Here is a 27,041-nt window from a genome sequence, read left to right as displayed (position 1 = left end):
ATCTGTTCTTGGATTTGTTTCTTTTATTACTTTCATATCCTATATTGAATGAAAACATTAGGTACCTCCTTTTGTATTTGGATAAGTTTATCTGAGAGGTCTGCCACAATATTGAACTAGTCTCAGTTTTTCCTTCTGTTAAATATTGTTGATATCAATGTGGTGGTCTATCCTACTTGATGCTATAACAGTACCTCTATGGCAAAAAAGGGGCCAAGCATCTTTGCTCTCATTTTAAAACAGTTTGTCAAACACAAAGGTACAAAGAGCATGAGGCCCACCATGAGACATCATGCATGGAAACATGAAGTCTGGTACCCCACAGCAGAAAGAGTGGAAGTTTGCACATCTGAATTTTTGTTTTCTAAACCCCTTTTGTCACTGATTTACACAAAATTTATCTGTCCAGTGGTCCGAGCACTCTCCTCAGGTTTTGGGCACTCTCGTAAGGTTTAATCATGATCCAGAAAGTAGGCAGTGCTTATGCCCCAGAATCACTTCCCAAAATCAACTTCTTTAGCCATACCTTATACATTTCTTCCCCAGAGTCCAATGGAATTGACAAATCTACTGGGATTTCCAGAAAGCCAATCTGGGTGCCATCAGAGAGAAACTATCATAGCACTTCTATTTTCTTCTCTTACCACTAGGCTATGGAGTGTTTTTACTTGTAAAAGGTGTGTCCAAGTCCTCTCACTGCAACCATCTGTCTCTCTCAAGGAGAAGCAAGCACTCTCTGGTGTGATAGAGGCCCCTGCTGTTAAATACCATGGAGTAAGGCAATAATATTTGAAGCACAAAACAAAACCTAATTAGAGAAGAGTGCAGGTTAATGCTGAATGCTGGCCTAATAAGTTCTTTTCCTGCTGCAAGGGTCTGAAGTCAGACATATTCTGCACTTAGTGTCTGAATATATATCTTGATAGAGCAGCTCCAAGGGTTTTATGAAATGCCAGCATTGACAGCAGTGGGAAAAGGAGAAGCAGCAGAACTGCTGCTTGTCAAGGCAAGGGGATGTGGACAAGTCAGTGGGGTCAGTGCTCATAGAGATCTTTCAAACAGCCAGGACATGGACCACTTGGGAGACCTTTCTGGGAAGGGATTTGGCAGCATACTGCAGCAGGGAGTTATAAAAATATGTCACAGAGCTCAACTGAGGTGTCCAGCAGAAGATGGTCAATCACCATCATGCACCCAGAAACAGTCCCAGAAGCTACAAGAAAAGGAAGGATACACAGCTGAAGGGAAGCTAGAACTCTTGGACTAAGGAGCAGGGTAAGACACTCTATTTAGCCAAACCAGGACACCATCTGATTAGGAGAACCAACCACAGATTTTGGACAGAAGACAGAAAAATATCTCATCAGAAAACGGTGCCACAGAAATATGTTAAATACCACTACATTTTCAAACTAGATTCAAATCCACTGTCCCTATTTTCCCAAATATGCTTGATGCACTCAAAATATTTTGAATTCCTCATTTAGATATATTTTTGTGCTTCATTGTGAAGTCTACATATCTAAATGCATCACCAAACTAAATTTAACATATTAATATTTCATAAATTTTTTCTGACATTATGCTTCAACTTTTCAGCATTACTGAAGCCAAATACTGTTTCCTTATCAAATGCTGCAGTGTTATGGATAAGAAAATATTCTCCTTGAGGCACGACTAAGAATTTCAATGACAGGGAAAGTCTGAGTGCACTGAGCTTTCGTTCCAGTTCAGAATGAAAATAAATGTCAAATTGCTGCGAATTCTTATGGAGTAGAAATGTTATCCCGGACTGGATCGCCAGACTAAAATCGCAGATGTCCCTTAGCTGAGAATATTCTGAAGGTCAGCACAGAAATGACAGAGCATAACTGCTACTGATGCCTTTGATTTCAAAACCACCAATGTAATCGAGCTGCCAACCAACAAGCAATAAACAGTTGCTTCCTGAAAGGGGAGAAAGTATTAGAGGAAAGGGACATGAGATCATTGCCTTGAAGCATCCTGAGTCAGCAAGTTAAGTGAGAAAGTTTTCTCTGGTCCCAAGACCATCTGCTTCCAGAAATGCTGACTGGGTTCATGCTGAGGCTTGTTCACCGCCCAAACACCTGCTGGGGGAGGGACAGGGGGACTGCAGCTGTACCCCAGCACCCAGGCAGCATGTGGGCTTGGTAGTCACACTTGAACCCAGACTACCTCTGCTGATGTAGGGCACTTTTCAAGAAGCGTTGTAACAAACTGCTGTCTGGAAAAACAGTGACTAAAGCTTGCAACAGCATGTCCCCAGCTGAACTGCTCATTTCTCAGTCACCTGCCTACAGGAGCAGCCAGCAAATGGCACTGGTGTCTAGCAGGTGCCACTGCTGGCACGTGCACAGCCAGCAGTGATAGTCCCTGCCCTTGTCTGTCTCACCTGCAGAGAAGAGTTTGGAAGCCAAGCCTTGGTGTAACAGCTACTGTAAAAATAATTGGGTCATTAAAACAGCAAGGCAGTGTCTTCTCAGGATCTAAATCAGAGTTTTTAATTGTGATGGGAGTTACAGGGATTAATTGTGTGTGTAATGTGGCCAGACCAAACCAAGATGTATTTCCTGCTGGCTGCCTGGTGAAGAACTGTCATGGGATGTTGCTACTGTCAATGGAAAATACAACACTGCACTGTCACTGGCCACTGCCTGACAGTGAGGGCAGGGAGCTGTGTGCTCTCTGTTCTCTTCTGAAAGCTCACAGGTGTGAGGAAAGGCTTCTTTTCATCTCTGGTTTTCTCAGAAATTATCTGTATTCCAGCACACACACAATTTGACTCCTAATCCTAAACAAAACATTGCTTTTATTTATTATTTTCCATCAAAAAGAATCACTCTTCTAGGTACACATTGATTTTTTTCCCCCCTCTATTTTCCTAAACATTAGCAAGTTTTGATTTTTAAGAAGCAGGAAAAGAGTTTTTTATCTCAGACCTAATGTCTTGCTTGCTCCACAGGCAAACTAAAATACCTTCCAAACAGAAGGAGAGGACACAGTTGCCTCACATCTATGAAAATATCCTATACATTTCTCCTTTTCTTTTAGCTTGTGTCTGTGTTGCAGGTTTAATCAAGTCCTCTAAGTTCTGTCACTCACAAGTTGCAGTTACATGGAGCCTCATATCTGATACAGGACTACAGAGCATGAGGAAAAGCTTTTATTAAGTTTTGAGGCTGTGTTTTTGGTTTGTTTTGTTGGTGTTTTTTTGGTTTTTTTTTTTTTTTTTTTTTTTTTTTTTTTTTTTTTCACAGAATTTGGGCTACTGGTGACTCATTCCTTCTTTTTTACTTAGTGATGAACCCCAATATGTTAAGAACTTCTGGCCTGGATTATTATCCTGACCTTAATGACAAATTTCAGTACCCTTTCTTCCCGTGACACAGAAACGACCTCCTCAAGAAGTCCTGGCTGCTGTGTTAGCAGAAGTTTCTTAGGAAAGCCCAAAACAGTTGTGCTGTCCTCTTGCTGTGGTCAAGGAAGCCACTCTTGAGTCACTGAGGAGGCTTTCTTCATTCCACAATATATATTCAAGAGAGGAATCCTTTCCAACCCCACATCCACAGCATTTCTCATCTTCTGTGTGTCCTGCAATCAGTAAATAAAATCACAAAAAAACCCCATCCTGATTTGAATTTGGGAGACTGATGTCGCAAAAAAGACCATGCTGTGAGAAGGGGACAAAGCTGCAGAAATCTGTGATTCTCACTACATCTTGAAATAAGTATAAAGTTCCAGAGGCAGGAGCAGGGGTTGAGAGATGACAAAAGACGTATTTCAGATGGTGGTCTTTGACCCCTTTTTCTTCTCTGAGTTTCAGTAGTGGCCTGTGCAGACCTCACTTCTGGCCTCTGTTGCTCTGAGGGTTGTCACAGTAGGGTGATTCTCAGATTATCTCAAGGACGTCTTTGCTCAGTGGCTCCCCAATGACTTTTCAAAGGACAAATATTTCCCTCAAAGTCCATGGTAACCCTACCAGGGAGGAGCTAAGAGATACAGAAGTGTCTGTACAATCAGGTATGAGCCACTGCAAGCAACCTTGTGGACTCCCTGCCAAATGTTTTTCAGATGCCAGAACACCTGATGCTGTGCTGCAGACAACTTTGAAGCAGGTTCAGGAGGCCACATTGAAACAAGAGATGAAACTCTCCCAGAATGCCCTCTTATCCCTAACCCAAGGATTTTGCCACCCAGATGAGGTGACAGACTTGGGTGACATCATTTCTTCACCACTCAGTTTGTCTGGTGCGTGTCTGTCTGGCTGGTGGGTGTCTGGCTGGCTGGTGGGTGTCTGGCTGGCGGGGGTGCAGGCACAGGGCACAGAGGGCACGTGTATCCTGTGCTGCCAAGAGCCTTGGAGCGAGGCTCCAAGTCGCTGCCATCCCCAGTAATGCTCCCTGACGACACTGGCCATCTGCATGGGCTCAGAAAAACCACCAATTACGATGCACCACTGCACTTCAAATGCTGCCAAGGTAGTGAGCCAGGGCGTGGGGAAAGATCTCTGGATGGCAGCCAGCATTTGGGAATTTTCACTTGACTTGTAGGAATGCAAAGTAACACTTGGAAAAACCAGTCAGGGTGTCAGGTGAGGCCGTTTCCATCCCTTTTATATTTATAACTGTAATATGAACTGTCATGGAATTAATTTATATATGGCTTTTAGAAGGCTGCTTACAGTTTAACTCTGCCATAGAAGTCTATGTTTTTGTTAGACCTTACTCTGAAATCTATACTATTTCCCTCAATGTAAGGCAAACAGTACCATAAACCTGGCAATTTCTGTGCAGAGCAGTGTACACTGAACCACTGCAGTAAAGCAATTTGGTCTGGTTTTTCTGCTGTTACCTTAATAGGAAACATTTTGTTTCTTGTTTTGAGGGGCAGGAAGAGAAAAGAAGAAAGGGATAAAAGGAATTGCCTCTGCAATTTGCCTTCCCTGACAAAGCTAGAAGTGCCTGGCTACTCCTTAGAAAAAAAAAAAAAAAAATCTACAGCAGAGAGGTAAATACTTTATCCTTTTGACTGGCTAGTATGTCCAATTGCAGCTTTCAGTAAGCAGAAGAGGCAAAATAAGTTCAGCTGGAGGCTGGACAGTAAGCCCAGAGGAGTCTGATTTATACAGCTTGATTGAAGTATGTATTTGAAGACCTACAGAAGAGTCTGAATCTGGCAGCCCCTCTGCAAGTGATTAGCACCCAACCATGCCTTCATAGACCAGCAAGGAGGGACCAAGGGGCAGATATTCCACTTCCATATTCCAGATGCTATGACTGCCCTGGTTATAGAGTTATATAAATCCAGGATAATGCACAAAGGAAACAGAGAGATATTAAGTTATTATTGGATGGAGGGAAAAAATCAGTGAGGTCTGAAGCAGCCAGCAGAAGCCAAAAGGTCTTCATTGGCCCCTCGGCTGCATTCCTACTGGTGGTCGAGTTCCTTTTTCCTGGAGCACTGGCATGGCATTAGCTGACTCTGCATGTCCTGTTCAATCCTTGTTTTCAGCTCTGACAACTGGCAGCCTGGAATCCTCAGGGCTTCTAAAAACCACTTACAGTGCTACTTACTCTCTAATGACTGCTCACCATCCATGTTACTCACTCACAGCTATATTTCACTGCTTTTACTCCTGCTCTATCTGACTTGTTCTGCTGAGATTTCTCAGTTAACAAGCAACAGTGTGTCAGCAGTGAGTCAGTGTTGTGTTGTATTGTATTGTACTGTATTGCATTATATTGTATTATATTATATTATATTATATTGTATAGTATTATGTGGCAGTGATGATTTTCATGTAGAAGGATACAGCATATTCTTCATATTACATAATTATATCCAATTTTAAAGCCTTTGACAGCAATAAAATCAAAAATCAACTAAAATATTTTATATACATATATAAAAAATATACAATATATAGCACATTTTCTATTGAACATACAACTAGGATTATAAAAAGTGAGTACAAAAGGCATCAGACTTTTTGGTTGTTTGTTTGCTGCACCCTTTGCAAAGAAGCTATCCGTTCCATCTACTCATAAATATTGGAAAGGTTGCTTCCCACTGTGTCTGGTTTTCCTAAGGAGGTTGAAGAGGTGTATGAACCCATGATGTCCAGCTCTGGCTGAGCCAGTCCCCAGAAGTGAAGGATAGCATGCAAAAGCTAATAGTTGATTTTGGTTTGGACATGCAAGTTGTGAAGCAGACACTTATAGTGTGGGAGATACAGAAACATCCAAGTTCGTATCCCCTCTTCTTAGTCAACAGCCAGAAGTGCCAAGTCTATTACTATGCAGAAAACAAGCTTAAAAGTCATGTCAGCCAAGTGCTGGCACAGAGTAGCCTCCAGCTAATGAATTCTGGGCTGCACAATGTGTGGAACTTACTGGCTTAGGTCTTTTCACTACACTAAATTTCCTGGGATGAACACACCCTGAGTAATAACTATTGGCTCAAGGATAATTTTAAGATTATGATATTCGTCTAGACATCAGTGGCTAATATCTCAATCCATTTTTAATTGGAAAATAGTCTGTGCTTTTACAAAATAGTATTACTCTAGTTTCTCTAGGTTTGTTGTTTTGTTTTTAATTAGCAATACAGAAAAAACCCCAGACATATGTATCTTCTCATTTCAGCATATGTATGTTTTCATTTTTTGTGGAGTAAATCTATATGTCTGCTACTCCATGCTCATACCACTGCAGCTGGGAGCAGAACTTTGCTCTAATTTAGGCTGGATCTCTAGGGCATTCATGTGTCGTAACCAGTTCTGACTTCAGAGTCAGCTTTACAATTCATTATTCCTAAAGGCTTCCTCAGAAGTTCAATGAGTACTGAGAAATCTCAACTTCCATTAAAGTAAAAGCTAAGAGATTTTAGACACACCTCTGTAAAGTCCAAAGCGTAAGAACCCTCAATTAATTAAAAAAGAAAAAGTAAAGTAAGAAAAGTAAAGTAAGAAAAACTCAGCATGGCTATTCTTTAAATTATTATAGTTGCAAATCACATAATTCTGTGCATGATTGTGGTGTGGTTTCAGTTCTTGATTTGGCACCAATGCATTCTGCATTCCTCTTTGTCTAGAATTATTCAAGTATTCAGACATGGGTAATAAGCCACAAAAAAGTCATGGCAGAATTTAAAAACCCAGGATAGTGTCCCCTCTCCTCAGTGGTGGTCATCTGTCCCAGCTCACCCAAAAGGCTGATGGTATTAAGAGGAAACTTAGAAAATGACTTCTGAAGGGAGAAGATGATGAAAGGCAAGCTCCATGTATGCAGAGCATAGCTTTGTAACAAATGGCTTCCCAAAGCAGCTGAATGAATGGGTAGCCCCAGGTCGCGGTTTATCTCAGAAAACTGTCATCTCTTTTCTCAGTCTCAGACATGACATGCCAGACTAAATAAGAGCAGCAGAAGATTCAGTTGTCTGCTATTCTTCAAAGGGATGTTCTCGTGAAGTTTGTGATATACTGATGCACAGCAGTAGTGAGATGTTGCCATACTCTCACACTGCTCCAGGGAGCAGCAGTTTTGAGCACGCTCCACCAACAGCACATTTGATGACCAAATTCTCTGTCTGAAAACATGAATGCACAGTTACTTGAGGGCTCTACCTTGGATTTTTTTTTCTTCCTTGCAGTGTGATTTTTGGACAAGTGTAGGTTTGCATATTAATGGTATTCATTTGCATCCCATTTTTTGTGGCTACATTTTGCCTATAATGAGCCAAAACCAAACTCTGGAAAAAATGCAGATGAAAATCTGCCCATTCAACTTCTTCCTCTTCTCTAACTCAGTTTTTCTAATGCCTGTTTGTTTGTTTTAGAAAGCAAAAACCATACATAAATTTATTTTTCCCAGAAATCTCTTTAAAATTCCAAATGGCACAAGTTCATATAATGGGAAATGCTCCACTAGGAGCATTTAGGGAGTGTATGCAATTAGGAGGTGGGAATCTGTCTTTCACTGGTGGAGTATTATGGTGTGATAAGTCTACTCATGCCAGTTGATTTCATGCACAAGAAAACTGGAGCTGTGTAGTGATCAGTCACTACACAGTGAAGATGGAGAGGTTTGGTTCATATGAAAATATGAAATTCTTAGGAGTTACTGTGTGAGTTGCCCCTGTATTTGTGAGGGAAGATATTTTCCAAGCACCGTTCAATATAGTACTCCTGCACAAAACAAAAGGATATTTATTTCATAGGCACAGCCTCTGAAATACCAAGTATCTAGAGAAGCAGCAAGGACTGAATAAACAAATGCCATTTCCTTGTCTGATATATTTTTCCTAGTCAGGTAGATCCTCTTCACACACAAAATAAATGTCACTATTTTACTAAAAAAGTAAGATGAGGAACACTGCAATTTTATCTGGGTCATTTCTATAAATAGGAAAACATAGGAAATTGCTGCAATTGCAGAATGTTCTATTAGATTTCTCAGATCTGTTCACTCAAGGATTTTCAGCATGTTCCCCTTTCTTTCCTAACTGCCATTCACCATTCTCATGATATACAATACAGTTCCCAGCATTTATTTTTTCTCTCATTTCTTTTTTTTCTCTGTCCCTCTCCTTTCCCCTTTGGGATCATGCTTCTGTGGCTGATGGTGTTTTACCCTTTCCAATTCAATCTCTCCTTCTCTCGCATCAAGCTAAATGGAAATTCCATAGCCCTGTCACCCAGCTTTTGCCTGGTCTGTCCCTCCTTCACCTTGCTACCATCCCTGGCTTCTCTCCAGCTTCATACTCCTCATACATCTGGTGCCCTTAAACACTTTCATCATCTCACCCCTGTTACTCTCCTGTATTGTTCCTTGAGACTCAGCTTCTCTTCTACAGTGATCTGGCATTGTTGAACCCAATATGACCTGACACCTTCAGCTTCTGGCTATGCTATACCCCTAGGCCTACCTGATAGTCTTTCTGCTGCTCTTTTCTTCTCCCATACTCTCCAGGCTGTAATAATCAGCCTCTCCTCTTCCATTTCATCTCTCTATAGTTTTCCCCACTATCTGACTCCTTAACTTCCCTTCCCAATGTCTGTCATTACCCACTAACCAGGTCTTTCCTCTGTGGTTTACGTTAGAGTAGAAATGAGAACTTTCATTATTTCATGCTACCCTTTGCATTAGGTATTTAGCACTAGGAAATTCTCTATAACCAATCACAAAACCCAGTTCTTCAGATTCCCATGTACAATTACTTTTCTCAGAAAACCTGGCAAAAGCTAAGCTGCCGGTATGCTGAGGCAATTGTCCAAGATATGCTGGTCAATACTGGGTTACTGGACCTATTATTTTGGATGTAGCCATTTTTTTGCCTCTCAGTTTTCATCTGCTTTGTAAACCCACACAGACACTGTTTTTCCCCTCAGTTATATTACTAAACACTAAGGAGACGATCTTTTTTTTGGGTTTTCAAATTTCATAACAATGCAAATTATGAAGAATCTAGTTTCAAAACATGATAGCAACAAGTGGCAAATAAATAAAATTAAATGGAAAAACAAACAAACCAACCCCAATACAAACAAAAACAAACAAACAAAACAACCTTACATTGCAAATATTCAGTAACATTCTTCCTTTCTATGTGGGAAAATATATCTGAGAGGATGAATCTATAGTCTTCTGGCTATGGGAAAAATAGTTTTTGAAGGATGATACTGAACTACATTTTGGCAACTTAACATCAATTTAACTGTTTCTGCACTAGTTATGGGATCACCCCTAGAACCAGAATTGAGGTGAAATTTACCAGGTCCTTTGTTCAGCTCTCTAGATCATTACCAGCAATCCAGTAGAACTCCTGCAGCATAGGAATTCTGCTATTTATTGATGTTATGGCCTTCTACAGGCAGGGAGTGCAGAGAAGATAAGCCAGGTGGTTTTAAGTAGAAGAGCCTGGGCATTGGGAGTTATTTTGTTATCATAGTATGCCATTTTTGCATCAGGTTTTGGTTCAATTTAACATGAGATGGGCAACCTGCCGTGTTGATATAGCCACAGCAGCACTGTGAGAATGAGAAAGTGCTTGTCTCTGATGTAATATAGCCTCAGAATCTTTGATTTTCTATTGCCAGAATAGCTCTAATGAACATATGAATGCAACTTCAGCTGTCCCAGATTTAGATAGATAATAGTTTTAGTGTTAGTGAGCCTCAGGCAGACTTCCATAACATTTGGCAACCAGCAGGAGACAAAGAGGAACAGAAACTTGATTTCTTCTGAGGCATTTACATCTTTTCTCTATGCTCTGGACTGGAAAAACATCTAATATTAAGAAATACCCTTTATACTTACTTCTGGTAGCCCAAACTGTCACCATTTCTCTCAATTTAGTTTTACTGTTTATGTTTTTAACTAAGAACAGATGGAGAAATGGAACTGAAAGGACTTTAGTGCCCCCCACACATTTTAAGGGAGGCAAGAGGGATATGAGTTTCTTCACCATCTGACAGTGTAAAGACCTGCTCTGTCTATGTCTCTGTCCTTTGCCTCAGGGTTGGAGTTACCTCTGTTTCACAGATTTTGCAAAAGAGCATAGCTTTTACCAAGCTGAAAATCAAATATTTAACTCTTGCCTTGAAGATTGCATGCAATAGGATTATGTATAAATTAAAATTCCTGAGAGGCAGGCAATGCAGAAAGACCCAGCATATACCAGAGAATCACAGAACAGTTCGGGTTGGGACGTACCTGAAAGCCCATCTAGTTCCAACCCTCCTGGCCATGGGCAGGACACCTGTCTGGACAGGTTGCCCAAAGACCCATCCAACCTGACATTGAACACTTTCAGAGACAGAGCATCCATAACTTCTCCTGGCAACCTGTTCCACCTGTTTACTACTCCCTGGGTAAAGAATTTCTTCCTAATATCAAATCTAAATGTACTCTCGTTCAGTTTGTAGCCATTCCTCCAGTCCTGTCACACATGCCCTTGTCAAAAATCTCTTTCCAGCTCTCTTGTATCACCATCAAAAATGAGGCAGCTAGCCCTAGCTAAGCTGTGATGGACTTCTACTGAGAGATTCTTCCACTTATAGGATGTAATAAGAGGATCCTTCTCACATCTTGGGTTATGGGTAAGAGGTTACTTTATTTTCTGTGCCTATACACTACAAACTAGTCCTAACGCTGAGTCTGAAGAAATAGCAACATGAACTCTTAGAATAGAAAAAAAATGTCCCTGTAGTGCTTCTCTGGCCCATTTTGCAGTAGCAGTAAGCTCCATCAAATGTTTTGGAGATACAGATGTAGAAGGATACTAGTAAGTAGCAATTAATTTTGACAGCTGAGCCTCAGCAAAAGAGCGCCTCCCAGCCCACAACATTTCAAATTTTCTGAATTTTCTGAACAGCTTTGTAAGGATCTTGTTCAAGAAGGCTGAGAGCTAAGGCAAATTGCAGATTCTGACCTTCCCCAGCCTTTTTTTTTTTTTTTTTTTTTTTTTTTTTGGTTGGAGGGAGATGCCTACTCACAGATACCTAGCAGGGTCTGTTTAGTTGGGTTTGGTTTGTTTTTTTTTTTTGAGAAGGGAATGCCTCAGCATAATGCACAAGGAAATCTCTATGTTGGCCTCTCCTGTACCTTTTCTGTGAGTAAACAAAGGACTAATCCTCTAGACCACCAACTAGTGATTTCTGGAAAATGCATTTACTTCATGTATCAGGCAAATTGAAGCTCCACAGCTCAGCTGCATTCAGATTCAGGACTGAATCCCCACACAACACAGCATCTCTCAGTCCAACTATTTGCCTGCTATAATGATTCAAATTCATTATTGAATATTGACCTGGCTGAACTCCCATGCAATTGAAATTTCAATTCACTGCTCTCTTGTGACCAGTGCTCTACAAAGCACACATGCACACATGCCCCTACACTGGCTCTTGCCTTACTCAGGGCTTGAAATACGTGATACTCAAATGTTGCAGTTTTTCTTCCTTCATTTAGTAGCTCTCATTCCACACAAGCCAAATCCCCTTCCAAGCACAATATTATTTATGAGCTCATGATCTATTAAATAAGCTCAGCAAGTCACCATCAGTAGATCTCAGAGTCTCTATAGTTAACAGTGTGATTTGTTCTCCTATTGGGAGGGGAAGAGCAGAGAAGCTGGAAGGAAACCACCTGAGCTTTCACGTTTCAGTGTCCAGTAGCAGATATCTAGAACAGGTATTCAGAACACATCCCATAGAGAAATAATGTGACCAATTACAATCTGGAGGAAAATTAATTTTCACAGAATCACTGAGCCCATTTGACCAAAAAAAGCATCTGTTATTTCATCTGATAAACGTACTTATTTGCAGTTTCCTCTAATCATAAAGTTTATTACTCTAGATCAGAAGTCTAACTGAGGTCAAGAGTCTTTTGATTAACCATTTTGCTAATATTTTTGGAAGGACATGTTGGAAAAAAATGGGGCAAGAAAACGATGCAGGGTCTTTAACAAAACAAAACAACAAGCAGCTGACTTTAATTACAGCTGGTGCCCTTGCTTTTCATGTATATGCATACCAAGCCTCCAACAATCCACATACTGATTTCACCCCAGTACTATATCTCCAGTTCTCATTAATTTCATCAGGAGTTTCAGGTGCCTCTGAACAGTCCTGCTGCCTCTCTCTTGCTGCCACTTCTGGTGCTGCTGGGGACCACTGACATGTGATGTGCTGCCCCTTGAGCTATGAATACTCAGCAAGGTTATAGTTCCAGCCTCCAACCAGAACTGCCACCTGTGAGCACTGGATGATTTGAGACAGAAAGTCCTTGGCAGGAGCTAAGCCTTAATGAGCTTAAAATGCATTGAGGAGCTTGGCAAATACAAAGCCAGGCCACAGAATAAGTAGTTGCAGAAAGTTTCCAGTGCGAAATGCTTACAAGACAATTGTTTACATTATCTAGATGGTTTTAATTACAGAGGAGTTCAGACCAGTTGCTTAAGTTTTCCCAAGGGGTAATTAGTCATCCTGTGAATTTGCATATTTTCCACTGCTGTATTGAGGCAAATCAGCCATACTTATCAGAAGATTGACCTGGCAACCTCTGTTCTTGGCAGATTATAGTCTGAGTTTCATCATGACAGTATCAAATGTTCCACTGCAGGGCTGCAGCAGCCAAACTTTGGGGAGATGACAGGGCTCCTTGTTTTAAATGTAAGAAACTTCAAGCACAGATAGAATGAAGGGGACATTTTTTTATAGCCTCTACTCATGACAGATGCAGTATCTGTCAACATCTTATAAATATATTAATATTCTACCCTCTGCCACATGTTATACAGACTGTGCTTTTACTTATGCTGAGATTTACTAAACTGAATGGAAGTCGATTCATTCCCAAAAAGATTATTCAGTTCAGATAGCTCATTTTATGGTATTTTATCAGCTGTGTTGGTCATAGGAGGCATGGGTATACCAACAGCTGAGATTAGCAGCCATTTTTATTTAAAAATCAAAACCATAATAGACATACAAACAATTCCAAATACTATCAATATGTAAGAAATTACATATTTACCTATTCTTACAGATTACACAGTAGAAATAAGTAGGATTTTAAAAAATAACTTTGTAAATGGCAGCATTTTTAAAGATTCTCATATTGTTACATTTTACTCACATCTACCACTGGTTTTATATCTACTATTAGAGGAAGGGTTGCTTCCACTAGAGAAAAAAGGATAATGGCCATAAATCACACTAAATGTAAGCTGAAATAGATATTTAAGTAAATAAATTGCATTTTTTCAAAAGTATTGAAAATCATACTCACCAAAGTAGAAAATTGTAACATGACAACTGTCATTATTCAAGCGCCATCTAGCTTGGTTAGATAGGTTACCCTTGAGCCTGTGTACACTCATATTATGTAGTGAAATGGAAGCTAGACAAAGTAGAACATTTTGGATCTTTTAAGTTACTTTTATTATTATTGAAGTTGAAATATCTGCATATTCAGAACAAGCCAGTCCTAAATTCTTAGATACATAAGGAAAAAGGCAATTAATGAGTGGCAGACATATTTTCAGTTATCCTTGTTTTATGAAGCAGGTCAGAATCTGATATAATATAATAGTTTACACATGTATATACATACAGACACATGTATATAAACACAGATTGTCTCCAATAAAAACCATATGGCAAGCTTAGGCAGACTGTTTTCCATTGTTTTCCATGTGAAAACAAAATGATAAATCTTTCTTTTCTTGACATCTGTGCTTTGCTTTACCATGAAGCTAACCATTTAGATTAGTTACTATTTTCCCTGGCCTGTTTTTAAGCCCCTGTTATCTTGAAAGTCAGGTGTCACCACCAGAATAGTTTCTTTATTCTGAAATTTAGGGAGAAGTGTTGATTCTTAGAGAAAAGAACACTTAGAGTCTCTTCTGCTGATATCCTGCAGCAGGCAGACAGGAGTCTTTAGGATGCTGATGTCTGCTGACACCTTGGAGCACACACCAGCAGCCATTTGTCTTGTGCAAGGGACTGAACTGAGGAGGGGCTCATATTGCACACACCATGTTTGTGATAAAGATATCCTCTCTGCAGAGTACAGTAGTTGTTAACTACTGCCCTCCAAATGCTTCACATATTCACACCATCTCCTACAATACAGTTTGCTCCAAGGAGTAGGAGAGAGAGCTGGCCTGGAGTAAGAGCCACTTCTCCATACTCCAAGGTCCAGCTGATCTTGCAGGAATTCCTGGCTGGGCCAGGCTTTTTCTCCTTCAGACCATCTGAGCACTGCCAAGACAAGACCCTGGCTCTTTTCCTGCCTGCCACACTGCTTATCAGAGTGCTCATGGAGCACACAGCAGAATGTCTCGCTTGTTGTCTTTTGCTCTTCCCCAGATTTCACAGTGATTGATGTAAACTAGAGGAGCTGCAAAACCTGATGAAGAGCAGCAAGAAATCCAAGGCAGACTCACTTATTTTCTCAGTTGGGATAGAAGCATCTGGATATGCACAGCCAACTGGACAATGAAGGGAAATGAGCAAAGTTCAGTAACTTGTGAATATACATGTGTGTAAATTCATTTTTATATGCAGTTATTCCTTGCTTTCTGAAATAATATCCACACTTATTTTAGATTCAAATAATATATAGCAAGAAGAAAGATCTTGCTCTTTTCTGGGGCTGGCATGGAAATTAATGATACTGAAAGGGTGTTTTCTGGAGTGACAAGGGTAGGGAGGAAGCAATTCAGAAGTAGAACTTCATCTTCATCACATTAATGTGATGCTGTAGAGGCAGAACCTTCATTATAACTACAAGCCAGCACTAATGGCTAGATGCTTAAATAGATGATCTAATTTTTAAATTCAATTTCTTTAAACTTTTTATTATGTTCCAGTTTCACAGAAAAGAAAACCATTATTTACTGTAAGTATCTTTTTGTGAACCATCAAGTTTAGAAATATCTGACATTGTAACCCCTAAAATATTAAATTAGTAATAGAGACCTACACAGTAAAGTGCTTAGCATGCCATACCTTCTGTTCTTGTTATTTAACAGAGACATTTCACAGCTTGTGGCAAAAAAATAATTTCTCCTCTTTAAAATAAATCAAGGATGCCTGCTTTATTTTGATGTGCTTTGTGAAATAAGAGGTTTTAATGAAGGCTTCAAGAGTCACTCAGAGTGCTTTGGAGTTTCAGTCTTGTAGTACAGCTGGGAAAACGACTGTGATTTTATTGCCTACTTTGCCAGAGAGCTGGGCTGGCTTCTGCTACGGTTCATGAAGAATTTTTTAGAGCTGGGTACAAGCTACCTACAGTGGCTGTGGAAGCTGCCTAGAGGGGTACCTACCCTAGAGGAGGATCCTGCTCTACAGCACAGGGTCAGCTTGGCCCAGTGGCTGCCATGGCCCATCTCAGGTCAGTCACTGGTGGTAGCATGGCCAGGAAGCCCAAGTCATCAGGCATTTCTCTTCCACCTTTCTTTGTACACAGGTGTAGGGGGTTGACTCTGCCTGGATGCAAGGCATCCACCACAGCCCTCCACAGCTGGACAGGGGAGAGAAAATATGAAACAGAGGTTCATGAGTTGAAATAAGGACCAGGAGAGATCACACACCAAATATGGTCACAGGCAGAACAGATTCAACTTGGTGACAAAAATTGAATTTATTACTAACTAAATCAGAGCAGGATTATGAGAAGAAAAACAGAGCTTGAAAACACTTTCACCCCACCCCTCCCTCCTTCTTGTGGCCCCCTCACTCAGTGGGGCCACAGGTTGTGACGTGGGTGTGGACCCTCACAGAAGACAGCAGGCAGCAGACATGGAAAGCATGGAAAGCTTCTTTATTTTTCTGACTCCATCACTTATATACACTTTTTACAGAAGGCCAAGATTGGCCCAAGGAGGTTACAACCTCATTATTCCATTGGTCACTCTGACCATCAGTCAAGTTCTCCTCTCAGAGAACAACTATGCAAAACACACAGATAATTTCTAAAAATACACACAGTTTACATAAAGCAGTGTGAGAATCAGGCTACAAAGATTCAAACACTTGAAAGCAAGAAAATGCAAGGTGACACCTTCTCAGCTGTATCTCCTCCCCAGCTGCAGTGCAAGCACATGGGGATTTGGAGTTACGATCAATTCATCACACAACTGCTTCACAATTCTCTAAGAACTTCTCTAAGGTGAGTCCATCCTTTGAGAAACTGTTCTCCACAAACCTTTAAGGATTGGTTGCTCCAACATGGATCACCCACAAGGTTACAAGTCCTACCAGGAGCCCTGTCCCACTGTGGCCTCCTCTCTCCATGGGTCTGCAGGCCCCTGCCAGGACCCTGCTCCAGCACAGGCCTCCCATGGGTTCATGGCCTCCTCTCAGGCATCCACCTGCTCCAGCATGGGCTCCTCCATGGGCTGCAGGGGGATCTCTGCATCCCTGTGATCCTCCATGGGCTGCAGGGACACAGCTGCCTCACCATGGTCTGCACCACAGACTACAATGGAGTCTCAGCTCCCCCTCCTTCTCCACTCACCTTGGGATCTGAATAGCTGTCCCTCTCCCATATTCTTACTGTTCTTCACTGGCTGCAATTACATCTGCCCAATAACTTTTTTTTTTTTACTTCTTTTTCTTAAATCTGTTATCCCAGAGGTGTTCTCACCATTTCTGATTGGCCCAACCTTGGCCAGTGGCACGTCCATCCTGGAGCCACCTGGGATTGGCTCTGCTGGACTGGAGGAAGCTTCTGGTGGCTTCTCACAGAAGCCACCCTGTAGCCCCCCCCTACCAAAGCTTGGTCATGCAAACCCAACACAACAGGTTGTCAATTCATTGTCTTTCTATTCTGCTTGTACAGCAGCAAACACAGCAAACATCCACGTTTGTAGATACAATAACTATAGCCTAAATAATGGTAATTCCATCCAAATAAAAGTTTAGATGTTCTGCAGGTGTGTTGATTGTAGGAAAAAAAAATAGTGATAGATCATATTAACCTGAGAAATTATTCCATTTTCCTAGAGTATGTGGAGGATGCTTTTTCCACAAGGCATCCAGCTCTATTCACAAATAAAATTTGTTCTAGTGGCAATCAAACTGCACATGGTTGCAGTTCACTGTTTTTTGTTGAGTGAATATGACAGGGACATCTCCATCTGCACAACACAGAAATTCACTGCTATTTAACTCAACCAAAACCCAGCCTTTCACAAAATTCTCAATAGGTGGTTAGGAACATGGACATAAGAATAATTTTTTACAAACACAGGAGAGCCACGAAGATTTAACAAAAAATTCCTTCCTGTTGACAAAGCTAAATCTACCTGCCACTATGACAGAGAAGGGTTTATGAGTGTAGTTCTGTTGGTTAATCCATGCCAACAAACAATTTGAAACATGGTAACAGCCCAAGGCTAAAGAGCAAAGTTTATTTGTGAACATATTTCCAGTGAATATGATAAAAAGTATTTTTCTTCCTGCCTAATGTTACTCAAATTAAAGGAAGAGTATTTTTTCCCTTTGTTGAAACCCTGAATAAATACATAATAATAATAAAATCGTGCATAACCCAAGTCACTGTCACCTGCCTCAAAATTGCATCTGGAAATAGGATAGAAGTGTAGCCTCCTGAAAGAGCTTGTTTTGCCAAAGTTGGCATGGGAGCACTGGGCAAGAATTCAATCTCAGGCATCAGTTTAGGATTACACAAGGTCAATTCTCTTCATTGTTTCTGCTGATCTTTAAGCTGTTAGAAAAGAGTCAGTGTGACTTGATTCCCTTGAATGGAAAATAGCACAATGGTTCCATGATGGAAATGGTTGTGCTGATTAGGAAAGCAGTTTTCCATCACGAAAGCAAACATGTGGCCACATTTCCATGCAAGTATGGAATGCCACGTGGTTACTTTTTCTTTTTATGCAGCCAAAACAATATCCTAAAGTCTTGCTTGACATGGAGGATTTTATGTATGATGTGAATTCCAGAGCTGTTTGAGAACCAGGGTTTTGGGAAAGTCATCAAAAGCTGCCTGTTTTCCATGGATTTTGCCATGAAGATGACTGACATTTTAAAAGAATTCTACTCATTTCTGTCTTTTCACCAACTCGTACAAGCAAATCATCCTTTCCTCCAAGTAGCTGAACCAGATTGTCTTGAAATAATGAAATATAACCAAGGAAGAACAGTAAATTATTCTGAGAGGATCAATACATGGGAATGAAGGATCTATCTCAGTTCCTGTTCCTAATGGTATGTTTTCCATCATCACAGTACTCCATGGAGTGATACTCACAGGCTGTGCTGAGGGAAGAAAAGCACATTGTTTGGTATCTTGTACTAAAAGCAGATGATGAGCATGCAAAGAGTATGGATGGCATTAATGTATGGATGCCACACTGCAGCAGGAGCCATGGCAACTCATGAAGGGCAGGTCTTATCTCTCATTTTGCTGCCTTATTACATCTCTGCAGCTGCCCAAAATGGGGTTTCAGTTGAAGTCATCATGATGCTTACTCCTTCTTTCTGACCCATCTTATGTCGTAATGAACCTAAGCCTCTCATTATTTATGAAATTTGCAGGAAGTCAAGTGTCTTTGCAGTATACCTGGAGTCCTGACAAGACAGCTTCAAGTCAGACAGTGATCATAAAAAAAGTTGATGGTGCTTAGTCTAGGAGCACACAGTTATACAGTGCAGGCATTTAAGCTTGTATTTCTCCAGGAAACCAAGCTAAGGCTGAAAAATCCCAAGTGGTTCAGTCTGTTCACACTGGATTTTTTTTTTTTATTTATTTATTATTTTTATTTATTTATTTATTTATTTTAATGATATAGCTGCTGAACATAATTTTTTGCTAAGTTAAAACACTGATCAATTGAAAATAAAATATTTAAGGTTTTTTGGGGATATACATTAACCAGTAAAATCAGTTCTGTTTTAAAACCAGAAGCTGAAATTCTTGGAAAAAGTACCCATAAACATGTTTCAATTTTTTTTTTGTGTAACACAACTCTTTGACTTCAGCTGATTGATTCAAAAGCAAACTGCTTGCCTTAGATCCAACTTCACAAATAGTTTCCATTCTCCCTGAATGCACTTTCTGGCAAAACAATTCCTTGCAGCTCTGTCGGCTCCAAACATTTCAATGTCATCACTCAAAAGCAAAGTGTATGAAGACAAAACATAAATGATAGCTAAACACAAAGAAGGAACAAAACTGCATAAAGTTGTGGAGAAGGCAAGGAATCTTGAATCAGTTTTATTCTAAATTCATTCAGATTGGAAAACTTAGGAAGGGTAATTCTTATGTGTCTTTGTGAGTGGGAAAACATATTATTTATTTGAGGACTGAGACAGGTTTTTCCTCCCTGCTTTTGCCACAGTTGTATTCTGCCCAGAACTAACTAGCATTGAGAAATTCCCATGTGTTTCATTTCTGATAATAACTATAGAGACTGTCTCCTTGTGTCCTGCTGCAGCTGATGAAGCTTGGTGGTGCCAGCAGAGCACCAGGAGCTTCTCACTGGTCCCATGAAGCCAGTGCAGCAGGCCACAGGGAAAGCTGGGTGCACTGTGGAAGGTGAGCCTGATACCCTCCAGATCCACCCCTTACTTCCCAGCTCTGTGTGGTGTTGTGCCAGGGGACAATAGGCCACTTCAGGGCTGAAATTCAGAAACTTGTAAGGAGGAAAGTCCTCACAGGGAAGGAAAGAGCCACACTGTATGCCCATCTTCTGGGGGAGGGATTACAGCAATGCAAGTTTTATCTCTCTTAGTCACGCTTGCACAGACAGTTCAACATCTCTGAGAACCTGCCAGACCTAAAGATCAGCTGAAGCACGCAAATCTTCTCCATGTGACTGCTGTTTGGCAAACTTTCCTTCAATTCAATTACAAATTACAGTGCAGGAGCAGGAAACGAAAAAACAAGCTCCAAACTATTTAGCAAAGAGCCAAGTCTGGTCTTTACATAATAACCATGACTTGTTTTTGGAAAATACTTGAAAGCAAACGTTGGACAAATCAAAGATCACAGAACAGCAGGAGTATACTTTCTTTTGCCCTGTTCACTCTAATGTGCAACTTTCTGACCAAATATTGCTAGAACTGGCTCCTATTGGCATCAACAGGTAATTAACTGACAAGTATACGCACTTATGAGATGAATTTCTAATCCTTCAAAAAAACAGCACTATTTCCTTGCTTCCAAACAAAGGATGAAAGAGGTTTAGAGAAAAAAAAGTGCAGTGCACTCATTAACTAAGAGGATTAGAAATTCTAAGGTACAGGCAAGCTGGAATAACATTTTTTAACAATATTGAATTTGATTTGATTTGATAAGCCGTGTCAACTAGAAAAACATCCTAAATCATAACCAAGCACTAGTCAAAGAAAAATAATGCAATTTCCAAAGAAGTATAGGAATAAAAAGTTTAACAGACATTGATAAAGAATGTTTGGGAACTAAGAGTAAAAGATGTTGAAAACTATCTGTTAGAAAACTACTGTGTTAGGAAGTAGTGATTTAAGGAAATCAAAACATTTCACAGGAATGTAAATAACTGTTGGACCCTTTCTCTAAGATTTCATAAACATACTTGTGCAGCATCTGATGAACTTGTGTATGAACAAGAAGTCAAAATGAAACATTTTGACAAAGTAATTTTGCAAGGCACTTTTGATATTCTTTGATATAGTCATATTTTGCCATATTGGGGCTAAAAAATAAAAATTGAAATGTTTATATTTTTCACAGATGAAATGAACATAATCCTTTGCAAACCAGTGGATAGATGAGTAGTTTGTAAGCAGTCACTGCTACCCCAAATGCTCATTAGAGACTTCTGAAAAATTGTTCAGAGATAGAGAAGCAGTGAAGAGAGTTCCAAATTTTCAGTTTACCATGGCAAATGGGGAGATTTCTTCAATATGAGGGTGGTGAGGAACTGGGAAGTGTTCAAGGATGGGGCTTTGAGCAATGTGGTCTAGTGGCAGGGGGTTTGGAACTAGATGGTCTTTAAGGTCCCTTCCAAGCCAAAGCATTGCATGATTCTATGATATCCTAGTCAACTGCAAAAACAATACTCACAATTATATGGTCAAGCAACCAACAAGAAACAGCATGAAACAAAAATACCATGAATTTTACAACATCAGATCATGAGATTATGCAGACAGACAATCTCTAAGGTAGGCCACATAATATTGTTACTGTGGCTCCAGAAAAATTAAGTAAAATTATTGAAAGTACATTGTGTTGATACTACAATTAATTTTACATGTCCTCCTTTGTTTGTACTTTTCCAGGTCATAAAAATGGCTGAATCAAATGATAGTGTGACAGTTGTGCCCAAATTTCTGTGTAGTATATACTGATGAGAGATTTGATCTTGAAGGTGTGGAGAGCTATGCCTCACTGATGCATGGAAAGCCTCTTATGAAAATGCATGCAAAATTCAGATATGTACTACTGGATAGGCATCATGCATAAAATGTAACTTTTTTATTATTATTTTCCCATGGCAAGTTTTCTACTGTTTAATTGCACACATTTAATGCAATCTTCATGTATTGCTGTAACATGATATCTGCCTTCATCTCTTAGCTATAGCCTCAGAGGATCTGTTCTGCTTCATTTAGGACCAAAATCTGGATTGTACATGGGGTTATGCTGACAGCGCAGAGAGTGACACAATCAAAATATTTTGGAGTGAGCTTTGCACTGAAGTTTTTTAACCTACGAAACAGCTGAAAAGCAGTCACCATAGCACAGAGTTCAGGCAGGCTGGTTTATTAGGCTCCTAAGGTGACTAGCCATGTATCTCTAGTTTTTCTGCGTCTCCCTCTCCAGCAGTGTAGACACAGCTTACTATGTCAGAGGGAATTCAGAAGTACAAGAATAGCAAAATAGCACAAAAAATTACTGACTTAAATCATGCTTGACAAGTTTCAGTTCTGTTGAGACAGCATTTATCTCCATTACACCCTTTGCAAATAAGCTATTTGTCTTAGGCAGTACTTAATCCTTTTCCAGTGTATCTGGGGTGGGCACCTGCTTACATAAGTAAATGTAACACCAGTGTGTGTGCAGGAGAGCCTTTCCAGGGTGTTACAGATTGCATCTTATTAGCCTGTAATTCTGTGCAGTAGGAGGGGATCAGTGAATTAAAGCTTCCTCTTTTGTTCCTAGTCCACTGCAATGCAAACACAACAAAAGCACAGTCTGGGAACTACCAGGATAAGTCAGAATGTCAGCAAAACCACACTTGCTTTTTCAGAGGGCCTTAGAAATGAAATTGTTTAGAGATTTTACTATGAAGGAGATGATATAGAAAGGTCAGGCTTGGCTATAGACACCCTCCGCTTTTCCACACAGCAGGTAGCTTTGTTTCCCTGCCAGAGCGCATGGCCTGTTAGAAACAGGGATACTTATTTTTAAAAAAATCATGCCATACATACAGTTCTGTGGGGAGTGAGTGAGTGAGTGAGTGAGTGAGTGAGTGAGTGAGTGAGTGAGTGCATTTAGAGGCATCTTCCTAGTCACCTGACAAAATTTGCCCCTAAGGTTCTGTATCAAATTACTCTGTACTCCAGAGCTCACTGAAAGCAACAACACAAAACCAAGATGTAACACAGGTCATTGTGTTACAGCAGTTATAATCAAACTATTGTTCACGCTGTAATTGAATTCCTGGAAAAGCAGATTTGAAAAAGAGGGTTAAGAGTAGGTTTATAGAACTTAAGCACATACCTAATCTGTCTGGGAAAATTCCTAACGTACTTCATGCATTTTTGAAATTGTCTGTGACCTTAACGTCAGAGCACCAGACAGAGTCTAGAGGTATGTAATTAATGTTTCCATTTATGAAAAAAACACAGAAAAGTTTATATTTAAAGCAGTCTGTTTCTATGTTAAATATATGTACAAAGGTATGTTGTGTGTCTATGTAATAACACAGCAGCTAATAAAACAATATTGGTTAGTAATGAGGTTGCCACTTGCCAGAACATCACTGTAAAAATTTCATGGCCAGGCTTCAAGAGCTCTGCCTGACCTTTCTACCAAGAATATGAAAAGAAATGGGCATTAACCACTTCTACATCACCAAGAACCTTCTTTTCAACTGACATTAAGCCACGGAAACAGTGAGACTACGATAATCAGCTGAGACGTTGCTTTCTGACACTCTCCTATAGTCACTCCAGCTTTATGTTATTTGACCTAGCTGTCTGGTTTTTATATCACTCTCAGTCTCTGACAAATAGCTGCTTCCAAAAGGCCTTCAAGGCAGTCAGGAAAGAGAGGAGTTTCCTACAGTGTCCTAGGACTTAGTTTCACTGATATTTACTCAATGAACTGCCACTTAAAACCAACTAATAGGAAAGTCTGGGAAAAAGACCACTTCCTAAAATGCATCCCTGCTTGTCCATCAGTTGCTGGGTAAAGGTGGTGATATTAACCTAATGTGATTGATTAAAAGTGAGCCATGGCACCAGTCCCCATTTGGCTATACTTCTTGATAAACATCACAGCTGTCCTAGGAAGGAATTTGTTAATCTGTTGGTGTGCAAGATACAGTCTGAAAATATTTGGAGGTTGGATCATCACCAGAGGATGTGGTGGAAGAATATACAGGGTGGGATTTAGCTGAGCAGGGACTGTAGTTTAGAGTTGGGATTCCCACACGAAACTGGTGATGACTACCAAATCATCGCAGATGTTTTGAATATCTAAGCCTCTTGCCTCTGGCTTTCTATTAGGATTGAGTGTTACATTGATTTCAACTTTTCCCAAAACCCATAGGAACAAAAGTATCTTTGAAGCTCCAGTCGTCTTCCAAGAACAATATGAATTTTCGCAAGGCTTCAAAAGCTATGATGAGGTGAAATTACAGTTAAAGTTCAATTTCATGGACATTTTCTTTAGAAAACCCGACTAGCAAGCCTGTCCAGGAGCTTAGTACTTTCAGGATTTGACAGGACGTAAGCAGGAGTTCTGAACTTTACTTAAATATTTATCCAAGTACTTCCTTTTCTAATGTGTACTTGACTACAAGGTAAGTCCTTCAATCATACTCTTGAATATCTTGGCTTTTATTTATCCATTGCAGTAACGTGCAAGTTCATGACACAAAGCCTCGCTGACGGAGGAATAGCAGACAACCTTCTACTTACTGCAAGGTAAACCTTTTATCTCACTCAACTGCTGAGCCAGGGGGGCTGGAGCAGAATGGTGGTGGAGAGCAGAAGAGGAAATGGGTGAAGAAAGCGCAGGGGATGCAAAAACTCCTCCTCTTGTGCTCATTCCACCACAAGACATTTGAGAGTGGGCTTTTCTTCTTCCTCACAAGCTAAAGAGTGAAAAACAATTTAGTACCTTATAGCTTTGCATCTGCTGAAGCAGAATGCTGCACATTAAAAATACTCTTTCCCCATTTCCCTCCCCATCCCCCAAGCTTTTGGCTGTTCCCAGTGTTCTGAGGTTTGACCTGAGATTTCAGGGGGAATTTCAGGACAGTTCAGCAACAGCTTTCTGCATCATAGCAGATCTAGACTAGCACAAAAATTCCTTCCAAGTGTGAAGTCAAATGTTAAGCCAGTCCAAGATGAGAAAGAAGGCACCGATGTGCTGTCTGCTTTTTAGTTGTTTTCAGCTGTTATTTGTCTAATTCATTGTGTAAGAGGAGGGACTATGGCAACAATTTATGTTTCATACAGCTCACCATTGCAGAAATGGCCCCCATGCAATTTTATATTCTCAGCACATCTGGATGAGTTGCAAGTGAAATCAGTCATTTTGAAAAATTACTACAATTTTCATTAATTTTGCAGTAATTTTTCAGTCATCCAGTTAGCATAATGAGTAAAAAGTAACAGACTTTCAGTGAACTGCTTGGTTTTTATCCAGTTGTTCTATGAAATTCCTAAAAATTTCAAGCAGTTCCTGAAACATTTGGATTGCTATTCCCATAGCACCATGAGACCTGACATTATTACGCCTTCATGGAGAAAAGTGACTGTCCTGGGCTGAAAGGGTCCCAGACTAGGCATGACTCAGGTGTCAGCCCCTATGGGCATGCCAGGACTGAGCCTGGGCTCTGTGCAAGGCTTCTCAGGCCTCTTCCCAGTGGAGAACTGTGTTGTGTAAAATGTCACTATACACTTGGCACATAGGAGGAGAAAACAAACAGATGCAAACTTTCAAAAAGGAAGTCAAAGTGTAACAAATGAAGTCGCAGTAGTCTAAGTGCGGAAGATTAGCACTGGCTTCTCTTCAATTGCCTGTCAACAGGACTGCTCATATCTCCAACACTTGGCCTGGGAAAGTGGTTGTTCCCTTTGCAGTATCTGTCCCCCATGCATGTGCTGCTTCCCACACATGCTGGGCACACTATTCCTTATCATTGGCTTGGGGACGTGCTCGCTTTGCTTACCTCCTCCTTAAATCCTCCTGCTGGCCCTTTTCTTCTACCTGTCTCTGCCTTTAGAGTTATTTCTTACAACTTGTTTGTGAGTTAAAAACAGAAATTGGTATTTTCTGTCACACAATCCTGTATCTCCTAGGTTAGTTTTCATGCTATATGGTGCTTGTGCAGTTTAAGGCCTCTCCACCCACTTCTGCCCCAGTCCTCCACCTTCCCTGTCTTTCCTTGCTTCCCTCAAGCTGTGGTGACAAGAGGGTCAGATCATAATTCTTATCTTCTCTTTCAACTGTATTTAAACTACTGGCACATCTTTCTTGGACCAATAACTTATGTATATGAAACTTACGTATACATATATATTTATATATTAACTAAGGCACAATGATGACTTTAGGCTGCTTTACGGCTGACCTGCTTTAAGGCTGCTGTGCATTCTCTAGCTTCTTCCATGTCCCCAGGTTTCCAGTATCTGAGTTTAGAAGGGGGAAAGACTCTCTAGAGGGGGACATTCTCTGAAGTCTCAGGGGCTGGTGGTGGGTGCTCATGTTGTTGTTTTTACGGCCTCAGGGAAGTCCCGATGTGCTCAGCCTGTCACTTGCCCACTCTGACGCCTGCAGCCCTCACACTGCAGGTATCCCAGTGTGACTGCTGGTGCAACAGGCACAGCTCTCATAAAGGTGAGGCAGGAGGGATCTGCCTCTTCCCAGTGAGATGATGCCTCCATGCCGGACCCTCTAGATCAAGGAGTGCATCCAGGCTCACATCCTGGTGCCAGGGGAAGACAGAGGCTTTTCCCTGCTGTTGCAATGTCCCAGTGGCTCTGAAACCACTGGAAAGAAGGCACAGTGCTGCCCTGGGGTGGGGGAGGCAAATACAAGTTTGGCTTCTGGTGCTCAGCTGAATCGTAACAGAGATAACGAAGAAGGTTTAAAAGCTTTCCTCAAATCCACTCCTTGGGGGAATTTAAATGTGAGTGTAGTTCATCCTTTACATTCAGCCTTCACAGAAGTATGCACCGAGTCCTGAGAGCTAACTGCATAAAGCTGTCTCTGTTGATGAGCTAGGCTGCTCTCTGCGTGTCACAGGTAACCACTCTAGTGATT

At 40.6% G+C, this 27,041-nt stretch overlaps 1 long non-coding RNA gene across 1 annotated transcript in view; it reads right to left on the bottom strand.

The window, feature by feature from the left end:
* The window catches only part of LOC310907564, an 84,659-nt gene that overhangs the window by 3,586 nt on the left and 54,032 nt on the right, over nt 1-27,041 (bottom strand). The window lies entirely within an intron of this gene.

The sequence above is a fragment of the Zosterops lateralis genome (genome assembly GCF_965231275.1).
Source record: "Zosterops lateralis genome assembly, chromosome: 3".
NCBI classification, from domain to species: domain Eukaryota; kingdom Metazoa; phylum Chordata; class Aves; order Passeriformes; family Zosteropidae; genus Zosterops; species Zosterops lateralis.
The sequence above is the reverse complement of the archived record's forward strand: the minus strand, read 5'-3'. Positions and strand labels throughout refer to the sequence as shown.